Source organism: Dendropsophus ebraccatus, chromosome 13, assembly GCF_027789765.1.
Source record: "Dendropsophus ebraccatus isolate aDenEbr1 chromosome 13, aDenEbr1.pat, whole genome shotgun sequence".
NCBI lineage: Eukaryota > Metazoa > Chordata > Amphibia > Anura > Hylidae > Dendropsophus > Dendropsophus ebraccatus.
Window position 1 is genome coordinate 10,506,135 of NC_091466.1, and position 18,350 is coordinate 10,524,484.

Below are 18,350 nucleotides of genomic sequence, written 5' to 3' on the forward strand. Positions count from 1 at the left end.
AAACAATCTCAGAATCGCTAGCATACGTTAAAGCATCACTGAGCTATAAGCGCATAAAGTGAGACAGGTCAGATTTTGAAAAATGAGCCTGGTCATTAAGGCCAAAACAGGCTGCGGAGGCAAGGGGTTAATACAGCTCTCAGTCTGGTATGGCGGTGTTATCCAGTCACAGTATGGTGGTATCAGGTCTGGTATGGCGGTGTTATCCAATCACAGTATGGTGGTATCAGGTCTGGGATGGCGGTATTATCCAGCCTAAGGCCACATTCACACGTTTGTAGTGCAGCCCACAACCGAGGACCGCACTACGAACGTGCAGCAGTACAGCTCCATGCTTCACAGAGGACATCACTGACATAGCCATCTGTGATGTAAATCCACATCCACATTACAACATGTGCTTTTCTTTTTGCGGTACAGATCACAGATCCATAAACACACGTACAGATGTGTGAACAGGACCATTGAAAAACATTGGTCCTATGTTCTATCTGTAATTGGGTGTCTACTATTGCAGACAGAACTACGGACGTGTGAATAAGGCCTAAGACAAAATGTTACCTTTTTTTTTTTTTTTTTTTTTATTTGGAAAGCTTTGTCGTCTGCTTTGGTTTCCTATGTGTAACATATATATATAGTTAATAGTTAATATATGCACATCGGATATATTTAATCCACAGAATCCCGATTACATATTTTATACAAATTTTTTCTTTTTATCTTTTTCATTTTGTTTTACACCTCCACTATTAGATTTTACATCCTGTATTATCCTATTTTAATTTTTTTTTTCATTTTCTTTTTTATTATCAATATTTTACTTTTCATTTATATTTTTTATTTTTTTTTTCATTTTTACTTCTTCCATTTTATCTGATCACCCTTTTCATTTTAGATGCATCTTTTTATTGTATGACATTATATATTGTATGAATAACAGCTCATGGTTGTATTTATTTCATTGTTTTAAATCTACACATTAAATCTATCTACTTCCAATTTTACCTATTTGCATTTCTAACTAGAGGACCTACACTTTTCTTCTTTTTAAATTATAGAACCTGTCCTATTTTCATCAGGATTTCCTGAACGGGTGCCCCCATAGAAGTCTATGGGAGCTCAGGAAGCCCTGATGCTTTCCTGTTACTTTCCTGATGCGCTTCAGGAAATCCTGAAGACACTACTGATGGTTTCCTGAACATAAAAACTGATTACTGTCAGAAAATCCTGATGCTTTCCTGATTGTTTCCTGAAGCATTTTAAGGAAAACTGACACTGACGTGTAAATGGGGAAGGTAGACACTAATTTCACGTTCAGGAAGACACTAACATTACATTCAGACAACTGGTGAGATGGATACACAGGAATGACACTAATATCAGTACTCACAGAGGATGTTGATCACTGGGTATAGTGACCGTAACCAATGGAACAATGTTGTGAAGGTCAGTAGTACTGGTAAATGTACTGTATTGATGTGGAGGCAGAGGGACTATATTTAGATATGGTATTCAGTTCTGAAGTAGAATTTATCACACCTATACCTATACAAGCAGGAAACAGACAGTCATTTTGGTCAGTGATGCTGAGAAACAGAGTGGACTTCTGTGACAGAAACCTATGTGGTAACCTAAGTTTTTTGGCCCCTAGTCTCATGAGACCAGAAAGTATAAAGAGTGTTAGACCGGGGTACTTGTACCTAAGGTGAAATAATTATCTATACAGGATATTATATTCTCTTTCATTTGCACCAACATTTTTATCATTGCATACAAACTATTTTATAAGGTCTAATAGGTTCTGTAGTAATAAACCCATAACAGGTCTAATAGGTTCTGTAGTAATAATAAACCAGTAATAGGTGTAATAGGTTATGTAATAATAGCTGTATAATAGGTGTAATAGGTTATGTGATAATAGCGGTATAATAGGTTATGTAATAATAGCGGTATAATAGGTGTAATAGGTTATGTAATAATAGCAGTATAATAGGTTATGTAATAATAGCAGTATAATAGGTTATGTAATAATAGCAGTATAATAGGTTATGTAATAATAGCGGTATAATAGGTATAATAGGTGTAATAGGTTATGTAATAATAGCAGTATAATAGGTTATGTAATAATAGCGGTATAATAGGTATAATAGGTTATGTAATTATAGAGGTATAATAGGTGTAATAGGTTATGTAATAATAGCAGTGTAATAGGATCATGGAACATGGGAATGCAGCCTTATTCTGAATGTGCACCAGGATTTGTGCCATCAAATGATGAACTTAGCTTATGCTTAGAATAAAGTTTCCATTCATGAAGCCCTTTTTGTCATTATAGTTAACTAGTAAAAAAAGCTTTTCATTTATGTGCTGGAAATGAAACATTTTTGAAAATTTTTGTAGGGTTTTTACTTTTTTTTTTATGTATAACTTTATATATTTTCATGCCCCTAACTTGTCCCCCAAAAAACAAGCCCTCATACAGCTAAATCAATGAAAAAATTAAAAAGTTATGGCTCTGAAATAAAAAACCAAAATAGGCCCATTGTTTAATGATTTAAAGGGGAACTATCAGCAGGTTAGATGAATTGTGCAGGAGGCGCAGGGGATGCAGGTACGTCTCTTACCTTCCTCCTCAGTGCCATTCTGGTGCTCCCCGATCTGGTGTGACCATTAGGGGCATTGGGGCACCGTTAGGAGCACTGCCCCATCTCCATGTCAACAATGTGGCCCAACCCTGGCCAGCCGGCTCCATTGATGATTATTAGAAAGGGGACGACTGGCTGGGGGCGGAACATCGATATGGGGGCAGGGCAGTGCTCCTAATGGTCACACCGGACCATGGACCACATGACTAACTGAAACAACATGGCACCAAGGAGGAAGGTAAGAGACATAGCTTCCTCCTCGGCATCTCCTGTGCAGTACGGACATAGCAGGTTAAATTAGTCACATTAATTCACTTTATTTAAATTTCCAAAAAATTTTAAAAACAGTCTGTTGAGGTTAAATGTAATCTCTAAAAGGTGTTAATTATGTTATGGGACCTCTACCCCTTTGCAAAACTAATATTGAGAGGGAGGGAGGAGACTAACTACAAGGCCACAGAAGGAGGCGAACTACCACGAGAGATGACTACATGGACAAGAGTAACTACCAGGGGGTCATTACCTACAGTGGGATGCTTACATGGGTTAATCTACATACTGGTGGGCTTTCTACTGGGGTGGGGTGGGGAAACTTACAGGGTGATGCCTATCTATCAGGGACACTACCTACATGGGGATACTACCTACTAGGGGGGCTACCTGCACAGGGAGGCCTGGCTACTAAAAAGGCGGACACTATGGGGGGGTTGTCTGACAACTGTATAGGGGCAAATAGGGGCCTAACTACTATATGGGGGCATAGAAGGGTCTAACTATTATATGGGGGGCACAGAAGGCTCTAACTACTATATGGAGAACCCAAAGGTCTGACTACTATATGAGAGAACAGATGGAGCAAATAGATGTGGAGGATGATGGTGCATGAGTTAGGAGCCTAAAATGTTTGTCTGGCAGATCATACAGGGACAAATTTTGACTAAGAGAAGTCCTCATGATGGACCAGGCTGGATGGAGAGAAAAAGGAAATGTTCAAACGATTTGCTATGGGACAAAGCCATTTCTAGTTACGCCCCTGGTCCATATCATAGTTTTATTGGCTAAAGAATAAATCTTTGTGTAAGCATTTAGGAATGTAAACACTAAGGGGGAGATTTATCAAACATGGTGTAAAGTGAAACTGTCTCAGTTGCCCCTAGCAACCAATCAGATTCCACCTTTCATTCCTCACAGAATCTTTGGAAAATGAAAGGTGGAATCTGATTGGTTGCTAGGGGCAACTGAGCCAGTTTCTCTTCAGACCATGGGGGGAGATTTATCAAATATGGTGTAAAGTAAAACTGGCTCAGTTGCCCCTAGCAACCAATCAGATTCCCTTTTACATTCCTCACAGAAAAGTGGAATCTGATTGGTTGCTAGGGGCAACTGAGCCAGTTTCTCTTCAGACCATGGGGGGAGATTTATCAAATATGGTGTAAAGTAAAACTGGCTCAGTTGCCCCTAGCAACCAATCAGATTCCCTTTTACATTCCTCACAGAAAAGTGGAATCTGATTGGTTGCTAGGGGCAACTGAGCCAGTTTCACTTTACACCATATTTGATAAATCTCCCCCTAAAAGCATTTCAGAAGGTCAGCGTCATATTGTAATGGCTTTAAAAAATATCATCCTCAACAATGTTATGCCTGAAAAAATACTAACAAACCAGACCTCAAAATCCACAAAAGCCCAACTGTGACCTTCGGCAATTATAAGACCTATTTGTTAGGGACCAAGTAAGTTTTGAGGCTGTAATTGTGTGTGAGGATAAAACAATGTGTGAACAGGTGAAAAAGCAGGTAAAAATACTGATCATCTTCATTATGTGGACGGTTGCGATCATTTACGGCCGTTATTCTATACGGTTCGTGCTCTCCTGGCCAAGATGCTCATTTTACAATATTTTTGCAATTTTTTCCCCACCAAATAAATGCTGAATGTATTGACCATAGTTACCCACTATAAACTCAGATGTATTACGCTGCCTGAAACCCCACAGCGACCAATCACAGCCCAGCTTTCATTTTATTTTCAAAAAGTTCATAATCACAATCACAAAGTTAAAGAGACACAGATCAGATTGAAGATGGCCAAAAGTTTCCACTAAGTTTTGGAGTCTCATCTTGGTCAATCAGTCTTGGGCATTTTACCAAAACCACAAGTGAAAAAAAAATTAAACTGAAAGATTTGCAACTTTTTATGATTTGTGGATTCTGCCCTGTACATGTGGATTCTGCCCTATACATGTGGATTCTGCCCTGTACATGTGGATTCTGCCCTATACATGTGGATTCTGCCCTGTACATGTGGATTCTGCCCTATACATGTGGATTCTGCCCTGTACATGTGGGTTCTGCCCTGTACATGTGGATTCTGCCCTGTACATGTGGATTCTGCCCTGTACATGTGGATTCTGCCCTATACATGTGGATTCTGCCCTATACATGTGGATTCTGCCCTGTACATGAAGGCTTTGTCACTGGCTCAGTTTTTTTAGTTTCCTTCCTCGGCAAGATGTAAAGCTGTGTGTAACTTGTACAGGTCCTTACATTATAGTCAGCACCAGGTATGGGACTGTCAGCCGTCACCTCCCAGCTCACAATGGTCTCCACCATCCTCATCATCATCTGTAAGTATTCTCATTGTCACCGCCATTATCCTACATGAGGGGATCCTAGGAATATGGTCATAATCTTATCATTTTATGCTAGGGTATATATATATATATATATATATATATATATATATATATAAAATTATTTATGTAATTATTCACACTGAAATGAACATAATGTTATTATTAAAACTGAGAAAGATATATATATATATATATATATATATATATATATATATATATATATATATTTCTTATATAACAGTGATTAATATTCCTTTTTCTATTACAATGAGTTATAGGTGAGAGCCGATGAGATGTAGACAGGACGCAGCCGCTCTGTACATTTCCATAGGGGCAGCTTTACACTATAGGGGACATTTATTGAGTCCGGCGTTTTTTGCACTGGGCTTAAAAATATTCCAGCAGCGCGAATGCTCCCGACTTTATGTAGAGGCGCACTGCTTCTACATACATCCCATGTGCACCAGTTACAGCTGGCTTAGGTTTCCTTATCATTTTTCAGCTTAAAAAAAATTAATTTAGCAAACCCCTATACTTTGCACCCCCTGTATACTGTCTACCCCTTCTATACTATACTGTGCACCCCTTTTCTAATGATAGTTGAAGATTAACTAATCTCATTTTATATATATATATATATATATATATATATATACTACACATACCCTCACAGTCTTCTACTGTATTTTTCTTTCTTTTTAGTAATTACATAGCTATAATTAAATTAAATCACTTTTTTTTTTTATTTAATTTCTAAGTAAGGAAGCTGATACTATGATTATGCCTGCAGCAAGAAAAAAATCATTAAAGATGAATATACCAAGATACAAACAAGTTACAGAGATTAAAATAAAATGCATAGAAATGTCTTATTTTGGGGAGATATCTGTGATTACAAGTATGTGCCCATGAAAAATAATAGAAAGATTATGGATAGTAAGAAAAAGAGCAGAGTCATCTGGCTTGAGGATTTGTCCAAATCATATCATATATATTTCCATCCCCACATGTGCTTGGGGTAAGGATATGGGGATCTGTATATTTTGTGAATATATTGTGGAATATGGCAGCTCCTTCTTTTCTTTCTCTTTCTGTAACAGCATCTATAGGGGAGGGAACATACATCTTTAGGCTATTTTCACACTACGTACGTCTCCGGACGTAGCGCGTTCCGTGAATAAGCGTCCGGAGACTTACATAGTTTGCTTACAATGGAAAGTATACGATATACGGTATAAAATGAGCCAGACCATTGTTTGAGGACGAAAATGCCGTAACTTACGCCCGTAGCGTAACATGCGGTCTCGTACGGAGTGGTGATTTCTTCTTTTTTGCAGCTTTTTGTGCCGATCCAAAAGGTTCTGTGGGGTGTCCGGGGCTAGGCAAAGCTTTCCAAGTAAAAGACCGCTGTCAGATCGCTACGTAGGGCGCTCAAGAAGCATAAGTAGACTTCTGGCGTAAGTTCGCGCTCCGTACGTAGCCGGCCGCAAGTAGCGTAAATCCCCGGCCGGAGTTTAACGCGTATATGTCCGGCCGTGAAAATATGCGGCCGGACATGTACGCAGTGTGAACATAGCCTTAATCCTCTTCTATATTTCCTAAACTTTTTCTTATATATTAAGGTGGATTCTCTCTCTCCGTTTAGAGGAGATAAATACAATTTGGATCTTTTATTGATTTATTCTTTTTCTTTTTTTCATGCCAAGAGCCGTGATTGTTCTGTCAGTAGAGCTTGTATCTAAGACGGATTGTTTCTCATATCATTTATTATACAATGTACTCACAAACTTCAGACAACAACAGCAATATGTTACATAGTTGCTTTGCATCTGTAAATTCTGAAACTCTTATTTATGTTGTCACGGCCGCGGCGGCGTCCCGTGTTCCGGGCCGCCGCCGCGACCTCCTCCTGCCCCATGCAGCCGCCGGGGTCCTTGTGCAGGGACCCGGCGCTGCTGCTAGTTCGGCCCCTGGGGGCGCCTCACCTCTCCTCCGCTCCTGTCTCCGTCTGTGCCGGCCGGCCGGCGCGCGCGTCCCCGCCTCCTAGGGCGCGCGCGCGCCGGCTGTCTCAGATTTAAAGGGCCAGTCCGCCCTTAATTGGTTAATTGCACCAATCACTCCCTATAAATCCCAGCATGCCCTGTCCCTTGGGTTGGAGCCTCTACATGCTTCCCATAGCGTTTGGCCCAGCCCCCTGTTGTTCCTGATACCTATCCACTACCTGGTCCCTAGTCCTTGTTCCTGTTACCTATCTGCTACCTGGTCCCCAGTCCCTGTTCCTGATTCCTATCCGCTACCTGGTCCCTAGTCCTTGTTCCTGGTTCCTGCTCCCCTGTTACTTCATTGCTCCTGTGTTCAGCCTGTCACCTGCGATTACGCCTACAGACCTCTGCCAGCACCATCTCCTGCCTTCTGCTCCTGCCACGCCTCGCCTGCCGTCACTAGCAACCAAGCCAGGGGTAGCGACCTGGGGGTCGCCTGCCGCAGCAAGTCCATCCCGCCTTGCGGCGGGCTCTGGTGAAAACCAGCGGCCCCTTAGACTCCGCTCCCTGGTGAGGTTAGTGCCATCGCTGGTGACGGTCCAGTGGATCCACTACTCCAGGCGTTACATATGTACAGTAGTTTTAGTGGTTTTGCCGGTATCATTCATTGATAAAAAAAAAAATCAGTTTATTACTTATTTTTTTTATTTATTTATTTATTTGTATTTTATAGCACTCACTGTGTAGTATAAATAATGTTATAATTTCAAAGTGTGGCTTTGCATCAAAACCAATGTCAGTAATGTCTAGCAAAGTCTTTGGTTTCATATGGTTTCACATGAAGAGCCGATAGAGAAGTTATTAAGGATTGAACCTATTCACCTAGAGAGTTCAGTGGGTTTGTTGTTGGTGAAGGATAGATATCAGAGGGTTGTTGTTAATGGTGTATATTCCAAGCAGAGACTGGTTACAAGTGGTGGCCACAAGGGTCTGTGCTGGGTAAGTGACATAGGAGAAGGTTTGGTAGGTAAGGATAGTGACATAGGAGAAGGTCTAGTAGGTAAGGATAGTGACATAGGAGAAGGTTTGATAGGAGATGGTTTGGTAGGTAAGGATAGTGACATAGGAGAAGGGTTGGTAGGTAAGGATAGTGACATAGGAGAAGGTTTGGTAGGTAAGGATAGTGACATAGGAGAAGTTTGGTAGGTAAGGATAGTGACATAGGAGAAGGTTTAGTAGGTAAGGATAGTGACATAGTAGAAGGTTTAGTAGGTAAGGTTAGTGACATAGGAGAAGGTTTAGTAGGTAAGGTTAGTGATATAGGAGAAGGATTGTTAGGTAAGGATAGTGACATAGGAGAAGGTTTGGTAGGTATAGGAGAAGGTTTGGTAGGTAAGCATAGTGACATAGGAGAAGGTTTGGTAGGTAAGGATAGTGACATAGGAGAAGGTTTGGTAGGTAAGGATAGTGACATAGGAGAAGGTTAGGTAGGTAAGGATAGTGACATAGGAGAAGGTTTGGTGGGTAAGAATAGTGACATAGGAGAAGGTTTAGTAGGTAAGGATAGTGACATAGGAGAAGGTTTAGTAGGTAAGGTTAGTGATATAGGAGAAGGATTGGTAGGTAAGGATAGTGACATAGGAGAAGGTTTAGTAGGTAAGGATAGTGACATAGGAGAAGGTTTAGTAGGTAAGGTTAGTGATATAGGAGAAGGATTGGTAGGTAAGGATAGTGACCTAGGAGAAGGTTTGGTAGGTAAGGAGGGTGACATAGGAGAAGGGTTGGTAGGTAAGGATAATGACATAGGAGAAGGTTTAGTAGGTAAGGATAGTGACATAGGAGAAGGTTTAGTAGGTAAGGATAGTGACATAGGAGAAGGTTTGGTAGGTAAGGATAGTGACATAGGAGAAGGGTTGGTAGGTAAGGATAGTGACTAGTGATGAGCGAGTACTAAAATGCTCGGGTGCTCGTTACTCAAGCCGAGTATTTCCCGATACTCGAGTGTTCGTTTCGAGTAATGAACCCCATTAAAGTCAATGGGAGACTCAAGCATTTTTTGAGGGGACCCAAGTTCGGTAGAGGGAAGGTCGTGTGAAAACTTGTCAACCTCAGAAATTGATGGAAACACAACGGAAATGGACAGGAAAGAGCAGGGGCAGCATGTATGCATGCCTCTGAGGCTGCCAAATGGCACCATTATGACTAATTCTGTGCAACAGCCTGATTAAAACAGAGGTAGGCATAGGGACCACCGAAAAACTCAGCCTGACACAGCATGGCATTTAGAACACAGGGAACCATTAAAACAGAGGTAGCTTATCATGAACCACCCAAAAATTCAGCCTGACACAGCATAGTGGTGAGGACAGAGTGAACAAGGTAGAAGCGGTAGTCAGTCAGCCTTCCAGTATGGATGCCAGTAAAGGTCCAGCAGTAGTCAACATGGATGCCAGTAAAGGCCCAGCAGTATTCAACATGGATGCCAGTTAAGGGCCAGCAAAAAGGAGGCAAGGGCAGGCACACCTAGTGAGGCTCCCCAAAACTAGGCCAGACACTGCAGGGCCTTGAACACACAGAGAGCCATTACAAGTGAGTGAGGAAGCTAGTGAGGCTCCCCAAAACTAGGTCAGACAGTGCATGATATTCAGCACACAGAGAGCCATTACAAGTGAGTGAGGAATCAAGTGAGCCCACCCAAAAATTGGAGTCCAGGGGCTGGGATATGTAGAGGACATGAACCCGGGTGCTGACAGCTAACTGGCTAGGCCTGCTCTCACTCCCCACTCACCATCAAGAGTAAACTTGATGCCTCTCGACCGGGGGTGGTGAGGCCCCGGCCACGGCTAGACAAAAAAATAAAATAAAACAGCTGGCTGGTTGGCGGGGGAGCGATCGGCAGGCCCCCGGCAACCAGTCCTGCTCCTCTGCAGACGTAGTGTGACGTCAGGCAGTGAGGACACATAGAACAATACAGTCTTCTTAAGAGGCCCTGGAATTTGAGAGCACGGGGAACCATTAAAACAGAGGTAGCATATCATGAACCACCCAAAAATTCAGCCTGACACAGCATGGCGGTGAGAACAGAGCGAACAAGGTAGAAGCGGTAGTCAGTTAGCCTTCCAAAAATTATACCAGACCTAGCATGGCATTGAGCACACAGAGAATCCTTAAAAGTGAGTGAGGAAGCACGTGAGCCTCCCAAAAATTAGGGCAGAAGCAGCATGGCATTGAGAACCCAGATAACCATTACAAGTCAGTGAGGAGGCAAGTGAGCCTCCCAAAAATTAGGCCAGACACAGCAGGGCCTTGAACACACAGATAACCGTTAGAAGTCAGTGAGGAAGCAAGTGAGCCTCCCAAAAATTGGAGTGAGTCCAGGGGCTGGGATATGTAGTGGACATGAACCCGGGTGGTGACAGCTAACTGGCTAGGCCAGTTTTCAGTCAGCACTCACCATCAATGGTACACTTGATGCCTCTCGACCGGGGGTGGTGAGGCCGCGGCCATGGCTAGACCAAAAAAACTAAAATAAAACAGCTGGCAACCAGTCCCGCTCCTCCGCAGACATCATCCAAGGAAGGTAGACGGTACTGGTGAAAGGCCTGGTCAATCCTGCCTTCAAAACGGCTAAAACATCCAAGGAAGGTAGAAGGTGCTGTTCAGCAGTTTGAGCACCGCCTGTCGGCGCTTACCCACGGCAGTGCTGCTGCGCCTAAAACTAAAATAGCTTATGGCTAGATTTAGCCTCACACCCTCATGCAGTTGTGCGTGATAGGCATCTCTTTGGAGGTAGGGACGAAGAATAACACATAATACAGTCTTCTTAAGAGGCCCCGAGCTAAAAAATGAAAGGACGTCAGAAAACCCCCGCAAGTTGACATCCACAGATCATATGGTTTGAAATAGTTAACACAAGGATGCTAAATTAGGATCCACCATTATCACTGTCTGTTCCGTTGAACAGTGGCGCGTATCTTGGAGATACAATAGATGACCAGACAGCCCTGCAAAATTGCACATGACCATTGGCCATTACCGGCCTTTAGATGAGACAGGCGTGGAACCTCACAAAAATTAGACCTGACACAGTAGAGTAAGAGTAAAAAAAAATAAAATAAAATAGCTGGCTGGTTGGCGGGGGCGCGATCGGCAAGCCCCTGGCAACCAGTGCCGCTCCTCCGCAGACATAGTGTGACGTCAGAGCATGGCAGTGAAGACACAGAGATCAGCAAGGCAAGGGCAGGCACACCAGTAGTCTACATGGATGCCAGTTAAGGCCCAGCAACAACGAGGCAAGGGCAGGCACACCAGTAGTCTACATGGATGCCAGTTAAGGCCCAGCAACAACGAGGCAAGGGCAGGCACACCAGTAGTCTACATGGATGCCAGTTAAGGCCCAGCAACAACGAGGCAAGGGCAGGCACACCAGTAGTCTACATGGGTGCCAGTTAAGGCCCAGCAACAACGAGGCAAGAGAAGGCACACCAGTAGTCTACATGGGTGCCAGTTAAGGCCCAGCAACAACGAGGCAAGGGCAGGCACACCAGTAGTCTACATGGATGCCAGAGGTAGGCATATGGACCACAAATCATTTGGTACGAAATGGACAAAATAATGAGGCAAAATTAGGGACGCCAGTAAACTATAGGCCCAGCAGTAGTCGACATGGATGCCAGTTAAGGCCCAGCCAAAAGGAGGCAAGGGCAGGCACACCAGTAGTCAACATGGATGGCAGAGGTAGGCATATGGACCACAAATCATTTGGTTTGAAATGGACAAAACCGAGGTTGACATCTGGCATTCCACAATGGCTCTGCGTTGCTGGTAAACCCTGGCTACCATCTGGAAGGTGGAATTCCACCTCGTGGGCACGTTGCACAGCAGTCTGTGAGCCGGCAGTTGCAAGCGCCTTTGCACTGCCCTAAGGGTGGCAGCATCCGTGGTTGACTTGCAGAAATGCGCACAGATGTGCCGCACCTTGGTGAGCAAGTCAGCCAAATTGGGGTAGGTCTTAAGAAACAGCTGCAACACTAGGTTGAACACATGGGCCAGCAGTGAAGTTCTATGCAGGATGGACTACAAATCCCAGCAATACAGTGTAGTTTTGGGGGGGCTGTACGGTACAATCCGGCTAGGCCAGCTGTCAGTCACCATCAAGGATACACTTGATGCCTCTCGACCGCCGGTGGAAAGGCTCCGGCCACGGCTAGACAAGAAAAAATTAAATGAAACAGCTGGCTGGTTGGCGGGGGCACGATCGGCGGGCCCCCGGCAACCAGTCCCGCTCCTGTAGCAGTTGGGGTAACATTCCCTGCATCACGTGACTCCCCACACCTACCCCCACCACCCTTTCGATTTTCAATTTAAATGTAGCAGTTGGGGTAACATTCCCTGCATAATGTGATTCACCACCTCTCCCCCCACCGCTTTTTTGATTTTGAAATTGACTTTGATCCTTGAGGATCTGGCAATTGTCTCACCATTACAAGTGAGTGAGGAAGCAAGTGAGGCTCCCAAAACTAGGCCAGACACTGCATGTCATTCAGCACAGAGAGCCATAACAAGTGAGTGAGGAAGCATGTGAGCCCACCCAAAAATTGGAGTGAGTCCAGGGGCTGGGATATGTAGTGGACATGAACCCGGGTGCTGACAGCTAACTGGCTAGGCCTGCTCTCATTCACCACTCACCATCAAGAGTACACTTGATGCCTCTCGACCGGGGGTGGTGAGGCCCCGGCCACGGCTAGACCAAAAAAATAAAACAGCTGGCTGGTTGGCGGGGGCGCGATCGGCGGGCCCCCGGCAACCAGTCCCGCTCCTCCGCAGACGTAGTGTGACGTCAAAGCATGGCAGTGAGAACACCGAGAACCATTAGAAGTGATACAGAAGCAATACAGTGTAGTGCCCACTAGTTTAGGGGGGGGGGGTCTTGATGGTGCTATCTGGTATGGGCAACAACTGTACACACTTTGTTACCCCAATACAATGAGCAGTGAAGTAAGTTCTATGCAGGATGCACTACATATCCCAGCTATACAGTGCAGTTCACACTAGTTTAGGGGGGGCTTGACAGTGCTATCTAGTATGGGCAACAACTGTACACACTTTGTCACCCCAATACAATGAGCAGTGAAGAAAGTCCTATGCAGAATGCACTACAAATCCCAGCTATACAGTGCAGTAAACACTAGTTTAGGGGGGGGGCTTGACGGTGCTATCTAGTATGGGCAACAACTGTACACACTTTGTCACCCCAATACAATGAGTAGTGAAGTAAGTTCTATGCAGGATGCACTACAACTCCCAGCTATACAGTGCAGTACACCAGGACCACCAGCCCCAAAATCAAAAAGGAGTACACTGAGCACTTCTTAGGGGTGTGTATGCAACACCTAATGCCCCCTTTCTGCCAGCAGCCAATCACCACAGTATGCTGGTGAAATCGTGGTAGCAGCACTGCAACTCCCAGCCAGCAGTCTGTAGTAATAGTATTAATAAAAGCTTTTAAGCCCTGAAAAGGTCTGTTTGTTTGTATTGCTAGTATATACCCTGCCTACTGGAACGCTAAATCCTACACTGACACTCTCCCTGACCAGCAGCAGCTCTGTCCCTGATCTCTCACAGCATGCGTCTGAAGCGAGCACTGCCGGCTGCGCGTTTTATATGGCAGGGTCACCTGATCTGGCCAACCAATCGCTGCTATCGACATGTATGGGTCCCACGTCATCGCAGGATGTACCAAAGAGTCTCCTGCATGTTTATTGGCTGCGAAAAAGTGCGCAAACTGACAGGAAACGGATGATGAGATTTCCTCGAGTATCACGAGATGCTCGTCCGAGTAACGAGTACCATCGAGTACCCTAATACTCGATCGAGTACCAAGCTCAGATGAGCATGTTCGCTCATCTCTAGTAGTAATCCTATTGGTTGCTAAGGCTCCCAACTTCCGTTTCTAATTATATCACCTTTGTTTGCAGTGTGGAGATTTTCCCATTCATCTCTATGGGGCACCGCTCTTTCCCCTCCCCCTCTCCTCCTGTACATCTGGCAAGGACGGGACCTTCGCTCTAACCTTCCCGGGCACCCAATGTATCTGTGTGCCAAATTTTGGGTCAAACGGTTCAGGCGTTTGGAAGTCTATACGGGACAGACAGACAGACTTTGATTTTCATTATATAGATTTAACATGATACCGGGGCCGGTGGTGAGCAAAATCCTTTGCCCGAGTAAAAGGCCTTTCAGAGTTTGCAGAGTAGAATAGTGTAGAGCGAAAAGAGAAGACAAAACCAACAGCTGCAAAAATTGAAATTTTCTTGCTGACTTTATTATATGAAGAAAACTTATGAGAAACAAATATAAATAGTTATCTCCAGCTCTCATACATTCACACTTGCAGTTTCTCTTCTGTACTGGACGGGTGTGATGTGTTAGCCGCAGTTGAGATGTCCGTTGTCTAGCGAATATCTGTTATTTCCTCTTTCCACAACCGCTGCATAGATAAAAAAAAAAAAAAAATATATATATATATATATATATATATATATATATACAGTGGCACCTTGGTTTAAGAGTAACTTGGTTTAACAACGTTTTGGTTTAAGAGCTCTCAGTTTTTCAAAATTGTGACTTGGTTTAAGAGCATTGATTTGGTTTAAGAGCTGCCTGCACTGGGTGGGAGGGGGAGTGGGGTAGGGGTATGGTCTTCATAGCGGGGTCTACAGCACTGTACTCTGGCCCAGGAAGCCTCCCTCACCTTCCAAATCATAGCAGATCCACTTCAGGCTGGGGCTTGCATCAGGGGACAGGACTTTGGGGGTAATCTCTCCATAGCTGTAACCCCTCTCTCCCCGTACAGAGAGCGCTGCATGTATGTGCCCACATCTGCCCTGCTCATTCCTTCATACTCCCTGCAGTCTCTGTCCGCCCTTGTGTTTCCCATCCTCTCCATTACTGTACAGTAACTTATAATATCACATATTCTGCTGTTTCTGAATGTTTGTTTCATTTGTTTTACATGTTATTCAGAATAATAAATAATTATTTTTGGAGTGTGGAACCAATTGTCTGCATTTCAATGATATCTAATGAAATTTAGCTTTGCTTTAAGAGTGGATTTGGATTACAAACACAGTCCTGGAACAAATTATGCTCGTAATCCAAGGCACCACTATATATATATATATATATATCGTCACCACATACAATCTTCATAGAAGAGACTCTTAATACTGGTTGGTGGGGAAAAAAAACACAAGAAGTCTTGAAACCCTAAATGTGATTGGATCAGAATGGCAGTCGGGTGCTTTTTCATCACACATGGTTCATAACCATGGATATCTAAGTTCCGAATTAAGAGTTGACTTCACCATTGCAGCGGCCGTTCTGGCAGATACGCTTTAATAACTGTGGTTATGGGAACTCATTACATATCAGGCTATGTCAGGCACTGAAGCAGTGTGCTGCTGTGTTCTCATCCTCCCCCAACAGGAAATGCAGTTTTTGTTCCTCCTCCATAAGGGTACGTGCACAATACGGAATCCCGACGGAAAACCCTTTGCAGATTTCACAGCTCGCACCCGCTCGCAGACTCACGCGGCCAGGGCCGGTTTTAGACTAAATGTGGCCCTGGGCAAAGTTAAAGGTGGGGCCCCAAATGCTGAAATATTTTAGCAACAATTTAAGGTCCCCATACATGTTACTCTTTTGTTGGTGGTACCTGTTGCTCGTGGTGGGTTCGGCCATCAGTGTAAGGTGTATGGGGCTCTCTGGACAGTCCTCTGACAGATGATATCAGTGGACATAGGGGGTCGAGCTTGATGGAAAATTAATGCCCAACCTCTTTGTTCTAAGAGAGATAAGCCGCCATCAGATCTGTATGGCTATGGCTTTCCCCTCTTATAGAAAACACAGGAAAACTCAGATGTGCCAAATTTCTGTGTATGGGGAGGACTGGACCAGATGGGAGAGATAATTGTCAGCTGAAGGATGTTCAGCCAGCAGTTATTGGAAGCATACGGCCACTTTTAAGGCCGTATTACACGGCCTGATATTCTGCAGAAGTGAGCGCCAATCTGGTAGAATGGAGCTCGCTTAGAGAGCCTACTACATGGCTCTTTTATGATGCAGCAAAAGCTATGGAGGAGATTTATCAAACTGATGTAAAGAAGAATTGGCTCAGTTGCCCCTAGCAACCAATCAGATTCCACCTACTTAGAATCTGAGTGATGAAAGGTGGAATCTGATTGGTTGCTAGGGGCAACTGAGCCAGTTTCACTTTACACTATGTTTGATAAATCTCCCCCTATGTGTATATATACAGTATATCATTAGTGATATGTGTGCAATCCTTGCTGTATATAGTAAACAATAAAGATATATACTACCTGATCACGTTCCCCGGTGTCCTCAGGCCATGTCTGTGATATATACTACCTGATCACGTTCCCCGGTGTCCTCAGGCCATGTCTGTGATATATACTACCTGATCACGTTCCCCGGTGTCCTCAGGCCATGTCTGTGATATATACTACCTGATCATGTTCCCCGGTGTCCTCAGGCCTTGTCTGTGATATATACTACCTGATCACGTTCCCCGGTGTCCTCAGGCCATGTCTGTGATATATACTACCTGATCATGTTCCCCAGTGTCCTCACAGAGCGATAGCGTCCTGATTCGGACAATTTTCGCTCCATGTATTAGGGCCCTTACTCAGTTCAGAAGGTTACATGCCGGGACTGCCGCTACATGTCAGGACTGCCGCTACATGCCGGGACCGCCGCTACATTTTGGGACTGCTCCTACATGTTGGGACCGCCCCTACATGTCGGGACTGCCCCTACATGTCGGGACCGCCCCTACATGTCAGGACCGCCGCTACATTCTGGGACTGCCGCTACATGCCAGGACTGCCGCTAAATGCCAGGACTGCCGCTAAATGCCAGGACTGCCCCTACATGCCAGGACTGCCCCTACATGTCAGGACTGCCGCTACATTCTGGGACTGCCCCTACATGTCAGGACTGCCGCTACATTCCGGGACTGCAGCTACATGCCAGGACTGCCGCTACATGCCAGGACTGCCGCTACATGCCAGGACTGCCGCTACATGCCAGGACTGCCGCTACATGCCAGGACAGCCGCTAAATGCCAGGACTGCCCCTACATGCCAGGACTGCCGCTAGTGGTGTAAACACAAGAACTATTTATATGAATTGCTTTAAAAAAATTAATTTAAAAAAATCACTATAATCAGGACCAAATATTACCTCCATACCGTTATTGAAGAAAACATACTATATATAGGTCAATATTACCACCATAAAGTGACCGCCCCATAATGACTCTATATACACTATATACAGACCAATATTACCGCTATAGACTGACCACTGTAATAAATGACTCTATATACACTGTATACAGACCAATATTATGTGGCTGTCACCCTATGGTGGTAATATTGGTCTGTATATAGTGTATATATAGAGTCATTATGTAGCAGTCAATCTATGGCAGTAATAACTCTATATATACGCTATATACAGACCAATATTACCGCCATAGACTGACCACCACATAATAACTCTATATACACACTATATACAGACCAATATTACCGCCATAGATTGACCACTGCATAATGATTCTATAAACAGACCAATATTATTGAAATAGGCTGACCCCTGTATAATGGCTCTATATACACTCTATATACAGACCAATATTACCGCCATAGAGTGACCACTGCATAATGACTCTATATACAGACCAATATTACCGCCATAGAGTGACCACTGCATAATGACTCTATATACAGACTAAAATTACTGCCATAGACTGACCCCTGTATAATGACTCTATATACACACTATATACAGACCAACATTATGTGGCGATCACTCTATGGTTGTACTATTGGTCTGTATATAGTGTGTATATAGAGTCATTATGTGGTAGTCAATCTATGGCAGTAATGACTATATACAGTATATATGCTATATACAGACCAATATTAATGCCAAAGAGTGACCACTGTATAATGACACTTTATACAGACCAATATTACCGCCATAGAGTGACCGCCACATA